This window comes from Centruroides vittatus, unplaced genomic scaffold (assembly GCF_030686945.1).
Source record: "Centruroides vittatus isolate TY-2023 unplaced genomic scaffold, ASM3068694v2 contig_1033, whole genome shotgun sequence".
Lineage (NCBI taxonomy): Eukaryota > Metazoa > Arthropoda > Arachnida > Scorpiones > Buthidae > Centruroides > Centruroides vittatus.
The window spans coordinates 1,270,355-1,287,114 of record NW_027120671.1 but is presented as its reverse complement, the minus strand read 5'-3'; the positions used below and the strand labels follow the sequence as shown (position 1 = coordinate 1,287,114).

The 16,760-nt window shown below is 29.3% G+C and overlaps 1 protein-coding gene across 5 annotated transcripts in view; it reads left to right on the top strand.

The window, feature by feature from the left end:
* Positions 1-16,760, top strand: part of LOC136968563 (muscleblind-like protein 1) — a 194,829-nt gene that overhangs the window by 174,357 nt on the left and 3,712 nt on the right. The gene's annotated exons all lie outside the window — the stretch shown is intronic.

The window sequence follows — 16,760 nt, the reverse complement described above, 5'->3', positions numbered from 1 at the left end:
TTTAGACCATTTTTTGTCATTATCCATCAATACATTTGGAAAAATTTCTAAAAAAATAATGTATCATTAATGAGAAACATGATTGAGATAAAAATGCTTATAGTTAGTTAGTTGTAAGATAATTATATTCTACTTGAAATATTATTTTGTTCACATTCACAGGCAATGAATGTAGTACTTGAAGTATACATATGGTCTGAAGAGAAGGATAATGTTGGAACATGTCACTTCTAGTTTAAAATATAATAAAAAGGAGTTGTAAAAGAGTTGTGAATTCTTTGGACACAATGTAAAACTAAATAAAAAATATATATGTTCATTATCATTTTTAATGTGAATTAAAATTTTATTCTTATAAAAATGTTATTAAATTAACCATTGACTTTTGAGAAAGCTCAAAAACAATAGGCTCCTTGCCTATAAGTTTTGTGCTACTGATGGAGATCTCTTGTGGTAAAATAGTGAACTTTGTAGTTGCAAACAACAGAGTTACAACTGAGCTAACATGGCAAAATCAGTGAATTTTCTTCTGGAATAAAGAAACAAAATATTTGTAGTGTAGTGGGATGCAATATGTTTTATAGTAATACCACAGGAGTAGTTTTTTTATATTTTTTTTTGAATGAAAAAAAAACACAGAAGATACGCATAGATTAAATCTGTATGGAGGATTTGTCCATCTTTATTAATTATAAAAGCATTCCTAAGGTTTGATGGATATAAATAAACAGTAATGTCTGTCACTGTCTCTGATAATGTCATCTGAAGAACAGTATAGCCATGGCATTTCTGTACAATACATTTTTCATTAAGCAGATAATATCTGAAGAGTTTTCTATCAGTATACTATATTTGGATCAGCTGGAGATATGTGTTGATTTGTTTTCCAATCTTTCTCTTGCTCCAAAAATGTGACTAAGCCTTGTTGCTTGTTTGTATTTTTTTTTTAAAGTTGCCGGTTTATTCCAAGCTTGTGGTAAACATGTTCTTGATTCTATTTTTTCTTCTTCACTAATAAAAAAGTAAGATTTGCTACAGGCTTGCAACTACCAAGTAGTCCTGCCCAGCATGAGCAAAAAGCATTAATCATTTTTCATTGGTCATTAAGCCAAAAAAAGCCATTAAGTTAATATGTTTATGTTGATTTTTATCAGTTCTCTTACGTCCTATGTTGATGACAGTAAATCTTGCATGTACTTTTTATTTTGCAATAAACATTAGAGAGATTGTAAAAATTTTTGCATTAATACTTTTATTTTTAATATAAAACATACATTGTTATAAAATTGTATTGATACAAATACATTTTTATAAAATTAAATTTTAATGACATTTTAAAAAATGATCAAAGGCGATGTAATACAGATGAGTAACTTTACAAAAATGGCCTGTTTATTTTAATTTAATCCCTGCTCTAATGGATTTTCTACAAAAAAGTCTTCTGCAAAAATGACAGGAAATAAAATTATATCTTAAGACTGTGTTCATTGCGTCTACATAAGTACACATGTTTGTAACTACATTTTTCAAATTTCCACCACAAGAGAGTGCATTATCATAGTGCCATCTGATTTAGGCAGGAAGCATATTGCATTGGTTGAGTTTTGCATTAGCTGACTATGCTAAAAGGAAATAGTGACCAATAATCCTCTCATTTGCAAAACAGATTTGAAGCAGTTCTATTACAGAAATAATAATGTATGGAGAATTCCATTGTGCATTGAAACAGTGAGCTGGATTATCTGAATCACAGCTGATATCAGATAGCAACACATCTGTCTTTTATAGGGACTTTGATGTTACTATATGATTACCAGCAATCCATGTGTCAAAGAGTTTTTTACTTCATAAATGTCTTCCATACATTCTCTGATGTACATACCTACCGAGTTTTATAGTTTTTGAGCTAATAGGTATCTTACTACTGGATTTGGAGTCATCTTATATATAGCATATTAATTATATTGTATATATTTTATATTAATTACCATCATCCAGTATATAACTTTGAACAATAAGCTTTGTTTTACCCCATAGAGATAGCCATCCTCAAAGAGTTTTTGTGATATTGTTTAAAATATCCATGTTCTGTATGTGGTCTAAAATTATTCGAATTTGCAAAAATTTTCTGTGTAGTATATTATGTAATATCTGACTCTATTTCTTACAAAAAGCTTCTTTTCCTTATTATTCTTAATATTGTGTTCTTAAGTATCAGCTAGCATTGTTTATATTAAAAATTATATTTTGTTCATTGACAAATTATTGAAATTATTCACTATTACGAAAAATTAATATATAACTTTACTTTAAAATTCTATTGCAAATAATAAATAAATTTAACAATTATCAAATGAATATATTATGCTGTATTTTATACTAATAACTATTTATATTTTTTAAAGATTAAATTTTATACAGAAAAGAATTGAGTTAATTGTTTTCAAGTTAAAAAACTGATATTATATATTTTTAAATGTACACTTGGAATGTTTTACTATCATAATAATAATAATAACAAACAAATAAAAATATATATACAGTATAGGAATGCAGCTAAAATAGAATGTAGAAGTTTGAAACCAATATTGAGTTAAAAGCCATAGTGTCAAATAATGTTGATATTATATCACACACAAATTTCTGTAAATCTATATTAAAAATTTATTGAGTAATATATTTACATAATTATACTTGACATTATGTTTTATTTTGATGTATAAAGCTGAACGTAAGTCTCACGCTTATTTAATATTGAGCTATTGTATTCTATTTTAGATGTACTTCTCTATAGCCAGATAAAATTTCACGTAAAATAATAATTTCATAATGATTCATTTTTATACAGTGTTAATTTAATAAAATGATTGTAAATCGGGTATAGATATTTTGAAAAATAATAGATTTAGTTTTAGATAAGTCAGTTTTACTGATTTATAAAAAACTTTATAACCATAACATTAGACTTTAAACCAGTAACGTGAATTATCTAAAATTACTTGATATACAAACAAGAAAAATATTGATTTCTATGCGAGATTTATTTATTACATATTATTTAAAAACCTTTATTATTTTAATTGAAATAACATTAAATATCCTATACAGGTTTTTAGATCTAAATATAAATCATTTTATTAATATTTTGAACAGAATTTGCCTATTCAATAAATATGCTAAATTAGTATATAAAATAACATACAATTAAGTAATTTTTTAATGCAAAATCAATAAGTTAAAATAATTAATAGAATTAATTTTATCAATTTAAGTTTTCATGTACTTTTTTATTTAAATACCAATATTGAAATATAATCTTTAGAATATTCCTTTATATGTTTACTGAATTTCTAATATTATCTACATTCTTATTACTAAAAAAGTTAATATCAGTATCCTATCTTTCTTTCATGGCTTTCTCCTGTTTGGCACAACTGCTACTTCTGCACCTATCACACTGCTTGTTGCAAACCCTTGTACTGCTCTGCACTAACTGCATGTGATGGTGTTCTCCACTGCACCATTACCTACCCTACCCACTTCCCGTCCTAGTACCTATGATGCACTCTTCTGCCATGGCAAGTACAGCCACCGGCACTGCCATCTGTAACGCTGCTAGTGTCACATATTGTGATGAGAAAGGACAGGTATCACATATCACTATAGGCTTTCCACTATATTTCTTTCTCTTATCTAATTAATTCCTTTCCCATTCAATTGCTGGCTTTCTTCTACACAAACAAGAATTCTTATAATTATTATTAAGTTATATTAATGTAAACATTTCTGAATTTAATGATACTTTTATTCAGATGCATTAGCAAAGCATAACTTAATAATGTGTTATTTAAAAATTTAAAATACTTCTTATACAGTTTTATTAATTTAGTGAATTTGGTATAAATTTTAATTATATCAAGACTTTCTATAGGTATTTTTTATACAAACTTTTTGACATTAGAAAATCACTGATACTCTTAATTTTTTTCACTGCATTCAAAAAGTTTCAAGACTGCTGTTGCTGCAGACATATAAGTGGCACCATCTTCATGTCACTGCTAAAACTAATTAGTATGAACCTTTCCCTAACCTTTATTTAAATTTCACTGAATGGGAATAAGCAGTGATGGTTTGAAATTTGTGTGTTTTCTTTCATTGTTGCAATTTTCAAGATGGAATAAAGAGCTGCAGTCAAATTTTGTTTTAAAAGTAGGAGAAATGTCATAGAAACATTTTTGATGGTGCAAATTGCATACAGAAAAGATTGTTTAAGTCATACCAAGGTATTTGAATGTATGTTCTTTTTAAAATTAATTGTGAGTCATTGGAAGAAGATCCAACAGAGTAGTTCCATCCAAAAGCAAGATTGACAAGAATATCAAATGAGTCCACACTGAGTATAAGACATTATTTTAACAGTTCTGTATCAGTATGGGAAGTATCTACACTCTTATACATGATGTGCTTGGCAGACAAAAAGTGTGCCAGGTTCATTTCATACACATTAATACCAGGCAAAAGGAACAGTGTGTGGAAACTTCATGAAATCTCATTGAATGAGCCAATGACAATCTGAATTTCTTACAGAACATTGTCACAAGTGATGAATTGTGATGTTTCCAGTATGGTCCATCCACAAAATGTCAAATTGCCAAATGGCATGACTGAAGAGAAGGCAGACCAATGAAAGTAAGCACTACAAAATCAAATATAAAAATGATACTCATCACATTTTTCAATTCAAGGGAACTTATCCACTGCCTTCTGACCAGACTATAAATAGACCTTTCTATGCAGGAATACTTGATCACCTTTTGAAAAGAATTCACAGGACTAGACCAAAAGTGTGCAAATCAGGAGAATGGTTTCTCTTCCATGACAATACCCTGGCACATTCATTGCTCATTACTTTGCAATTTCTCAGTAGAAAATTGGTCACAGTGATTAACCATCCACCTTACTCATCTTTCCCAAATTGAAAACAGCACTGATAGGAGACCATTTGAAGATGTATACACCATTCAGTAGAATGTGATTCCACAGAAGGACTATACACTTACTTTTCAGCATTTGTATGAGCATACTTAAATGTGTGTTAAGAGAGAAGGGATATATGTTGAATAATAAACAATAAATTTTCATTTATTTGAAAAATTGTGTTTTTAGTAGCATTAGTCCTGGAACTTTTTGAATCTATTGTATACATACTCTAGTTAAGAATAATAATCAAAATTATTACTGAAAGTACTTATATATATTCTTTGTCCCTATAAAAATATCAATAATATCAATTGATATTTGAAATAACGTAATCAGAAGCATTGATTTGAATTGAGATAATTGAATGATGTCAATGGTTGTTAAAACTATGTCATTCATTATTATTTGAAGTATATCATTTAAAACAAAGTGTTTTGAAGAATATTTCATATCATTTAATGTTAAATGATATCTGTTAACATTAAATGAAATAAATTAATATGAAATGCTTATTTTGTTATTTCATGGGTCAAAACAATTCATATTAAAGAATATCAGTTGACATCATTTGAGATATAGTCTTCCCATTTTAATGTGCTTTTAGTCTGGGAACCAGAGAACTATTGACTATACAACCATCTAATTCAGTGAAAATTTTTTTCAAACATTTTCAAAAGAAGGTTAAGATGCATTAGATGGTTGTAGGGTTGGTAGTTATACAAGTGCAGTTTCAATAGGATTAATAAGTTGAACCAGAAAACTTTTGTCTTTTGATGACAAGCCTTTGTGTACTCTTCCATTAGGTTTACTTTAAAGATCCTTGTCTTATTATCTAGAAATTTGGTTATTTCTTCCTTTTTGTTTAAAATTGGTTTTATATTATTAATGACCAGACTGACCTAGTAATACAAGTATATTTTTATTGAACACGAATGGAGCAACTCATCATCTCCTGGCTTCCTGGAGCTTACAATATGGCTTTATCTTTATCTTTATCGTTCTTTCAAGTACTTTTTCCTATGGGTTTTGGGAAGGTCCTTTTCATCTGGTTGTGTTTTGATGGTTTTTGGAATTGGTTAAAAAAGTTCCTTATTCCTGGGCCCTGTGCTGTTTTCCATCCTGGTAGGTTATTCCTTGGGAGTATTCTGATTGGATAGTTCAGTTGATTTCTCCTCATTGACAATCTGCAGTTCATCTTCCTGGGAGAATGTCTGGGGGAAAAGGTGATGGGTGCAAATATATTCAGTTCCTGCAGAACCTGCCTCTCAGGGTTTCAATGATGTAAGATTGTGTACTATGGTGAACCTCCATCATCGTTCTATGTTTGTATATCTGACACCTAGATAGGTTGTCTTATCACAAAACGTGAAAGATTTTTTGCACCATTGCATTGATCAAAATAGGTTTTCTGTTTACCTATCTTCCCCATCTCCTTCTTTTTTACTGAGGCAAAATCAATCAAACAAGGTGTCAATTGCTGATTGCTTGATGGCAGGGGTGTTCTCAATCTTTGACTCATTAACAATTCTGCCAGACTATGGCCATTTTCTAATGGTGTTGATCTCATTGTTGGCAGCAATAAATGATGATCTTGCCACTCAGATTTCAAATAATGACTTTAAAAATTTTTGACCATAGATTCAATGAACCCATTGCTTTGGGGATATTTTGGACTAGACGCTATAATTGAAAATTTATATTTTTCTGCAAATTTATGGTATTCTGAATTGACAATTTGGGAAAATTGGGTGTTATTGTCACTTTGTACAATTTCTGGGATTTCATGTCTTGCAAAAATTAATTTCATGTGGTTCATTACTGATGATGACAATAATGTTTTCAATCTGGCAATTCAAAATATCTTGAAAAGTAGTCAACCATTATGAGATACTAATGACTTTTCAGTTTTAGAAGATCTACCCCTACAACTTTCTAAGGTCTCTCACGGAATTTGCTTGGGATAAGAGGCTCTTTATGATATTTTTGGTATTGAATGCACATTGGACATCTTAAAATCAATATTTGCCAATAAGTCTAGCCACTCTCGAGCTCAGACTCAACACTTTGTTATTCCAAGAAGGCCTTCGTGTAACCTGTTTAAGCTTTTCTGGAATGATAATCCTGGCATCTCTAAATAAAATCTTATTTTGGAGGGTAATTGAATTTCTATGTTCCCAATACCTGTATTATCTCGAGTATTTTATTTTTCTTTCACCATCCTTCTTTACAATTTTTCATCAGTATTTTTGCAAATTGGATCTCTCTGTTGTAAATACACAATTTCTGCTAACCATTCATTGGATGCAGGAAAGATTTCAATAATATTTTGAACATAAGCCTCAATCTCTTCTGTCAGTTCTTCATTTCCCTGTTTGGGTATGGAGCTACAGGATAACACATCTGCATATAAAAGTTGCTTTTCCAGTTTGTACACAATGATATACTTCTATCTCATCATTTGTAGCTTCTTCACTGCAGTCTGGAGTAAGATTGTCCAAAGGCTTCAACATGAAAACTGGTGTCAGCAGTTTGTTTCTGTTCCAATGTGCACAACTTTGCCCATTATGTAGTTGTGGAATCTCTTGCAAGTCCAAACAGTTGACAACAATGTCCTAGATACATAGCAAGTTGGAGACATATAACCACTTTTACTCTGATACAATATAGTGGCAAGATCTTAAGATGATATGCCACAGGAAGGGTGCATTTCTTTCTTCAGATCGTATATTGATAATTCTGGAGTTTGACATAGATGATTCTTGTTCTCTTGGAATGAAGTTTCCTGTGTTGGCCCTCACATTCATTCTGTGTTGTTCTTTAACAATTTGTAGGGAAGTTTTGCAACATCAGCTATCCTTGGTTTGAATTTATTTAGGAATCCACTCATGGTCAAAAATCTTCTCAGCTCTGTGACAGAGCTAAGACTTGTGAGCTTTGCTATTGCTTCTGTTTTCTTGGGATCCAGGTTTTGTACCTTCACTTGAGATTACATGTCTGAGAAACTTGACTTCTTTCATTCTGAACTGACAGTTTTTAACATTGGGTCAATCCCATAGACTAGAGTTTGCTAAGAACTTCATGCAGATGTTTGTCATGGTCTTCTTCTGTGGCCCAAATATCACAAATTTGTCCATTAGTTCTACAATTCCAGGACCTGCTGGTATTGTTTCATGTATTCTTTCCTGAAATACTTTTGGCACAGATTTCCAAATGTCAATCATTTAAATTGAAACTTTCCAAAGGGCATATTTAAAAAATATTACAATATTTTGAAGAAGCACTAAATCTTCATTTTGAAGAAACAATGCCTTCTGTCCTTCTCAAACCTTCAGGAACAAACAGTCTCAAGGGCAGAGTTGATCTTTTTATAGCAGGAGACTGTTTGTTCCTGAAGGTTTGAGATGGACAGAAGGCAAAACATTTCTTCAAAATATTGTAATATTTTTTTAAATATATAATTATTGTTGTGGCTTGTTTTAATACTTTCCCAAAGAGTGTTATAAATGTTGTCAAGTAAGATGATTCTGAATCCAATACAATCTGCCAAAACCTTGCACTAGCATCAATAATACTAAAAATTTTTGTGTTATGGAATTGGCTGAGTGTAAGTCAACTGATGCCATTGGGAAACATTTTTCTTCAATGTTCTCATTCAAATTAGATTGATTGATGCAAATTCTTATTTTTCCTGACTTCAGAACCAAACCCATTGGAGTGCACTATTCTGTAGCTTCATCTACTGCCTCAATTACTCCTTTATTTGCCATATCATCCAAAGTTTTCTTGAGCTTATATCTCAAGGGAAATTGTATCTTTTGAGGAACAGCCAGGGCATAAGGCTTTGCTTCAGATTTAAATTTAATGTGGTAGGGCTTCTATACTTTCTTAATCCCTATAATTCTTAATCCCCTTCTGGTGAATTCTTTAAAAGGATCAGAGTTTAGTTCATATATTTTCTCAATAAGATTTAACTGTTCACTTTCTTTGCAACTCAACAAAGAATGATGTCGTTTATTGATAACATATATATCTTCTGGGTGAGGAATCTACTATTTCTTAGCTTCTCCATAAACATCCCCATCCAGAGTTTTCTTTCAACGGTCATGTATATTTGTTTCTCGTAATTTAACATGAGATAGTATTCTATTGCATGTGTTGCATGGTATGACTGACATCTGCCCTTGTGTTAATCTCAAAATTTAAAGGATTGTCTCCCACAAAGATGTTTGCACTCCACTGATTAGGTTATTTCTTAACACTACTGTTTACATTACTTGACCCTTTAACATATCCCAAAAATGAGTTTTTATTAGATTCTTCTATTTCATTTACACTGTCTTTAGCTTTACAAACATTAGCGTAATGACCTACTTTTTTGCATTTATTGCATACTGCCTTACATGCAGAACAATTTAGCTAAGTATGTTTCATAGGTTTTCAACACCAATAACAGGAATTTGAGGGTTTGTTTCTGGTAAATGAACAGTCGATAGCTTCTGGCATTGAAAATATGTTCTTCCCATGTGTGGTCTTGCCTAATGCATATATATATTATTCCCAGAATTATTCTTAAAAGCTTCCTGCTGCTTTTTCAGTTTCAGCCTGCCTCTCAGTGTTTATTACTTTTTCCAGAGTTAGTTCCATTTCTAGTTGCAAACATTCCAAGATGTTTTTTTACTTCTAATGCCACAAGCTATTCTGTCCCTAATCATTTTGTCTTGAAATAAAACAGGGAAATTGCATGTTTTAACAATACTACATAATGATGTTTTTTTACTGGTAAATTCTATTCTTGAAATTGAATTTTTATCTTCATTTATAACATTCTTAGTTTAGATAAAATATATTTTGAATGCTGCCTTAACTTTAGAATAGTCAATAGAATTGTCTCCTCAGAGAGACTAAATGATGCTAAAATTTCCTTGGCTTTCTGGCCCATTAAGTATATTAACGCGTTCAGCCCTTAGCCCGAGATATCTCGGGCAAGTTGTATAGCGTTACAAAAAATGGGGTCCTTTAGGACCCCTAAAAAATTTTTTTTTTTTTTTGATTTTTCGGATGTTTTCTAAGTCTCCAAATTTTTTGAAAAATTTTTACCCGCGCGAAAAAATTTTATTGCGAGTTTAATTAACCTTTAATGACACGCAATTAACGCTTAATGGTTTTTTTATGGGATTTTTTTATAAAACTTTATTCATCTTTCTAAAGTTCTAGTGCGTCGATTTTACTTCGGTAAAGTTATTTAAAGCTATTTTCTGATGTCAAAAACAGCATCCAATAGTTTTTTAATTTTTTTAATTAATAGATTTTATTATATATACGTTTAATTAAGTCGGGGGGTCGGAAATTTCAATTAAAATCGTAATTTTAAAAAAATATTTAGAAATATACCGCCATCTAGTATTCACCCTACTTTTTACCCTTCTCCTCCCGAGAGTTTCATGAGAATGTCCCGCGAAAGACGACACCAGCTGTTCTCAAGGTCATCCAGCTGTGTAAACAATGACACATCGGTGTCAAGTTTCGCGCTAAGGCGAGACAAAGGAAATTATACTTTGAAGCTTTTTCTTCAAAATTAACACATTTCTATAATTTTTTTTTCGTTTTTATGTTTAACTACATTAAAATTAAAAAGTATTTAATTCGCCGGAGTCCCAAGGAGTTAATGAATTTACTTGGTTAGCTTTTTATTCATTATGGAGTACAGACACTGTTCAAAATTGTTCAAAACACCCTGTTCTTACACTCCAATCTTCAGGATGAAAATTAAACACTTCTTGCACTGGATCTGATACATTATTCTCTATACTACCATCAAGTATTATCAATGACTACACTGACCAAGTAATACAAGTAGTACAGTATCTTTATAGAACATGAATGGAGTAACTCGTTATCTCCCATCTCCCTGGAGTTATGGTGGGTAACCCCCATGTATATATGTATATTATTTTTGTTCTTATTTAGTAAGTTAGTGATTCATACATTTATCCAACTAACCCTATCGTTTCCCACTGTTCAATCTGCTCAACCGCAAAATATTTACTTCATGGCAAGTTTTGGGCTAGAGGGGTCACCAACCCAAGTCAAGGAGTATAAGGACGATTTTTGCCATTCTGGGTCAAAACAGCAAGGAGAGAAGCACGTGGTGAGAGAGGACAGGAAGTGTGAAAAGGAAACAACAGAGTGGAGATGTGGGAGAATAGTGCTTGAATTTGGTGACTTTGAGAAGTAGAGGGAAGGTTACGAGTTGGCACTTCTTTTTTTTTTTCTACAAAGGATTTCCAATCGGTGAGGTGACTAATTTCCTATTTTACAGACCGACCCTGTTAGTGCCGTAACCTCAAGATAAGAGAACAAGGGATCCCAAAACTAAAAAAAAAAAAAAAAAATCTTCCTTTACTTCCCTAATTTTTAACTAACATTGATATTAATCTAGGATAATTTAATTTTAATTAGTAACTTTTGCTGATGCGAACGAATTGTCCATGCGCTAGATCTGAAACTTGTAGTTGTCGGGAAATTGTGGCCTATTGTTAAGATAAAGATAACATGAAAGGGAATATTATAAGCCAGTGAAAATATAAATTGATATTGCTATCATTTTCCTAGTATGAGAGATAGCTTGATGTATTTCATTTGTAACACGTGGTTCTCATTAACCCGTCACACCACAAGCTTACAGCATGGCTGTCTCTTTTCTTGCACCCTCTCAAGTCCCTTTTTTCTTTCACAACCATTTGCCACCTCAACACACAGTAACATAACTAAATAATTGTCTTAAATAATCAGGCTATAACTCCACTAATTTAATTATTAATACTAAGTAATTTGCTACTAGAGTTAATTCTACTTCTAGTAGCAAATTACTTTATATTAATAATCAAATTAGTAGAGTTATAGTCCAATTATTGTTACATTATTCATTACACATTATACAATTATTGTTACATTATGTTAAGGTGATCATTTGGTTGTGTTTCTATATACATATTGCGATGTTTGCTATACCTAACACACAGTTAAAATATTTTTAATTATCAACATATATTACAGATTTGTTTTGGTTACCTAATTTCCTTGGAGTCCATTATATTTTCTTTTGTTGGAGTAACAAAATATAATCTTTTTTATTTTAAATTACTTCTTGGCGACTCAATTAGTGACTGTAAATTAATATCATAATTTCTTGTAGACAATCCACAGTTATTTTTATTTGAAAGCAGGTGCAAATTTTCTACGAATTTTAACATTCATGAATGCGACAAATGTTAACTAACCGAATAATATTTAAATATGTGAAAAATTATTTGTTGCCACTGCAGTTTTTTCCTGATGCCACCAAAGATATATATGTATCCTTCACCTTTAGTTCTTTCCCATTCACTTTCTGTGCATCATTCCATGCTTTTATTATTATTATTATTATTATTATTATTATTATTATTATTATTCTTGAAGAAATGAGAAACAAAAAAACCAAAAACTCCAGCAAAAACAAATGATATTTAATGATTAAAAAAAATTTTTCTTTTGATAGCTTTAGCTATCGTCATCAAGTTAAATATTTTCAGAAAAAGAACTCATGTGAATCAAACGTCGTAATATAAAGGAATAGTTGTCATCTGATTGGTTGCTGATTTAATTAAATATTTTTCATTTTTGCTGAAGTTTTTGGTTTTTTTCATTATTCCTTTCTTTAATATTATTATTATCCAGTTTCTGCATTATTTATACGATAAATTATTTACTTATTTTTAATTTCTAATTACTATTATTATTAAAAAATGGTAGCATGGCTGTTTATCTTTAGTGTAAATTTGTTCATTTAGTCAATATTAAAAATAGCCCAGTAGTTAGGCTTATATTGTTCATTTTTAATTTGAATTAATTTTAATTTAGAATAAACTGGAAGAAAAGAATCGGCCCAAAGCGGGACTCGAACCCGCAACTCCCGCTTACCGTGGGAATTACTTGAATTAATTTATATATATGTAATGATTTCAAATTTTCGCAGACACACATTATAATTTAAATAATTTTTGAATAAATATTTAAAAATATATTTGTAGAAATAACTTCTCATTCAATATTCGATCGTTTTAATCCTTGATAGTATTGATATAATCAATCAAAATATAACATCGACAAAAAATTGCATTAAACGTATCTCATATTTGTTAGTATCGCCTATAAGTCTGAATGTAAAATAGTAATGCTTTGCTAATGTAAACTTATTGTGTAATTATTATTGATGTGATTTACTATTTGTAATAAATAAATGAATTTATATTTTTATAAATTTTGAAATTTATTTATTTATTCTATTAAATTGCATTACTTCTCAATAAGTGTAATTTATTATATAAAACATTTTTTATATTCAGATGAGATTTTACGTATATTAAAAGTGGCATTATATTTTATAAAGTAATCAAGTAATTCCATCTAAATTGTAAAAATTGTTCTATAAAAGAAATTCTATTATGAGATTGAGAAGTATTGTAAAATAAATATAAATATTAAATTTAAACGACTATTTATATAAATTACAAAGTGTATTCAATATCATTTTAATTATAATGTAAACATTCATAATTATTAGTGAGTGTCAAAAAAAGTAAGAGAATAATAAATGAAGGTAATATAAAGTTTTATAAGTTATTTTTGACTTTTATAAAAAGAAATCTACATATATTATTAGACTTCTTTTACAAAACTTTTAGTTTAGTCTTATAGTCTCTCTCTAATTTTCTTACCTTTATTTTTTATTGAAAAGAGAATATTTAACTAAATTAGTAATTTTGGTTGTTGTAATTTTGGGTAGATAACCTCCAGTAACATACACCTTGCAGAAAATTGCAAGAACAAAAGTATATAATCTACCTCACCATATACACTCTGCCTCTATGACATCCATTGAAAGCAAGATAATTATCAGTATGCCAGTAACAGATTCAGAAGTATCCAAAGGGGGACTAACTCAAAAATTAAAAATATTTTAATAATTAATAAGCTCCTATAGAATTAATAAGTACACCTATCCCTTGTTTTACACGGTACTTTTTTTACACGTTTTCGCTTTTACACGGTTTAAAAAATAAATGTAGAAAATAAACTGGCTATGATCAAAAGGAACAATTTTTAACTTTAATCTACATCTATATTCCAATCCACCTTAATTATATGTTATAGTTGATATTTAGGATACTAGGTGACAGTTTTATTTCAATCCGTCAAATAGTAACCGATAAACCGATATAGGGTACTCTTCCATACGCATGAAGTTGCATTCATTGCACATAGTTTTAAACCAGAAAATTTTAATTTTTCATATTCATAAGTAACAAACGATTACATTATTTTTAATTACATTTTTTACATTACATTACATTACACAATTACACTACATTTTTATGAATCTTTCAGATTTTATTTTTTGTTCCTTTGTACTTTGTATTTAATTAATAAATGAATATATTTTTTTGCCTTTCAATATTTTCGTTTGATTTATGTACCTTTAAAAAATTGAAAAAATTCATAATTAATAAACAACGAAATTATGCGTTTTTTGCATACTTTTCGATTTACACGTTTTTCTCAGGAACCTATCTTCTGTGTAAATCGAGGGATAGGTGTACTAGCATTTTTTAAAATTTAAAATATCAAATAACTCATTGATACAAATACACCAACAACTGCCGTAAATGATCAGGCTAAATTAGCCCAGTCATTTACGGCAGTTGTTGGTGTATTTGCTTATGATGTCGGGTTTCGTTTGACGTATGTTTGAATTCATTGATGTTTTGAGCACATGTTAGAAAAGACAATAGCTTAGTATAGTGACATACAGTACATATACAAGTGCATGCTTGAGTTTGATACACAAGCATGCACTTATGCAAGCATCACTAATGCACTTTTGAAAACTCCTTATGTGTATGGTACGATACTTAATTTTAATAGTTACTGAGAAATTCCTCTGAAATACTGAAAAAATCGCCCCCGTACTCATTGGCCATCCGCCATAATTCAATCACAAGTGTTTAAAAGCTATCCAAATTATGTAAATTAAGTGAAAAATAGATAAATATGATTTATCATTTTTATTTCACGACTAATTTTCTTTGTCCAGTAATAATAATAAAATAAACTCATAAAAAAATTAAACAGAAAATAACTTTATTATCGATACTAAAATTATTTTATAAATTATTAATATATTAGTGCTAGTTGAAACTTTTTAACCATAAATAATTATTGTATAAAAATTTAATTATTTTTGGGTTTTTGTATTTCATATTAGACTGAAAAATAACCTGTATCTTATTTGCAAGTATTTATTAAAAATCTTAATCTACCAAAATGGATACATTGGTGTTGTAAAAACAGTGGGAAGTATAGTTAAACACTTGGTATCATTTCTCACAAATGTCTGAATAGATGATTGTGGTTTGGTGGGTTGGCTGCTGCCATCAGCTAGTTATATGAGATGAATTGACTTTAATTCATAATTAGAATTTAAAATCGACAGATAATCCACTCCATTGCTTAACCTGCAATTCCTTTCATATTATCTTTCATACACAGATAAACTGCAAGTTATTTGCCCAAAATTACAGTAACAAAACTGTCTCATTTGTCATTATTTAAGATAAAACACTCAAGTTTATTTTGTAACATTGATGAGGAATTCTATCATTATTTTCTATTTATTTAAATCATCATATGATTATATATATAAAGTAAAAAAAAACAAACTGGATGGACTTATTTAATTGCAAAGTTTTCTCTACATTTAAAGTGACTTTTAAATGAAATTTACATATTGACATTTATTTTCCATTAGATAAAGATTATTTTTTGTTATTAATTCTACATTATGTTGAAATATAATATAGATATTTTTATCTTTCAAAAATAAACCAGTGAACACATTATTATTGCAAAATATATATTATTGAGAAAAAAATCAATGATAGTTTTTCAATTTCTTCTTGTAAATCTCATTGGTTCTTATTATTTTTGTGTTGATGTTGATAAACAAAAAGTAGTGAATATAAAATTTAGCTTGGAATTAAAATAAACGACCCCGAAATGTATCTGAAAAAACCCTGAAATAAGCAACAAAAACTAACTATAAACTTGAAAATAGATACAAGTGTCTGCATTTTTAATTTTATAAATCCTCTATTTTACAACCTAAATGGAATATTACATAGTTTGTGATTATCGTACTATAATAATGTTTTTTTTTTTATTTTATTTTGTACCGTTAAATACAATACCTAAAAAATTATTGAAATATTTTATCAGCAAAATTTTCTGTGAATAAACTACAAATTTTGTGTGTTTAACACTAGAATTTTCAGTGAATTTTCACTAATGTTAACTATAGAAGTAGTCATTTCGACCATTTATTTCTTTTTATTCAGAATAATCCGCATTATCGTCAAATAGTAGTTGATATCGGATAATAAATGTTGCAACTATTAAAATAATTTATTGCAAAAGATAAAAACTGAAATGCTACAGAAAGGGTGGATTTATACTAGTTTCAATATTTCAACCTTAATAAAAGTTTGTTACATTAACAAAATATAATAAAAAATGCATACATATTGAATTCAGTCTTATAATAAGTTTATATGTAATATACATATATAAATGCAAAAAAACTATAATGCATTTGTTTCTTTAGTTTTGTGTTTTACATTTGACACAAGTAAAAATTTGTTTAGATTCTGCCTAAAACTTTCCACATGCTAGCTTCCTACAAA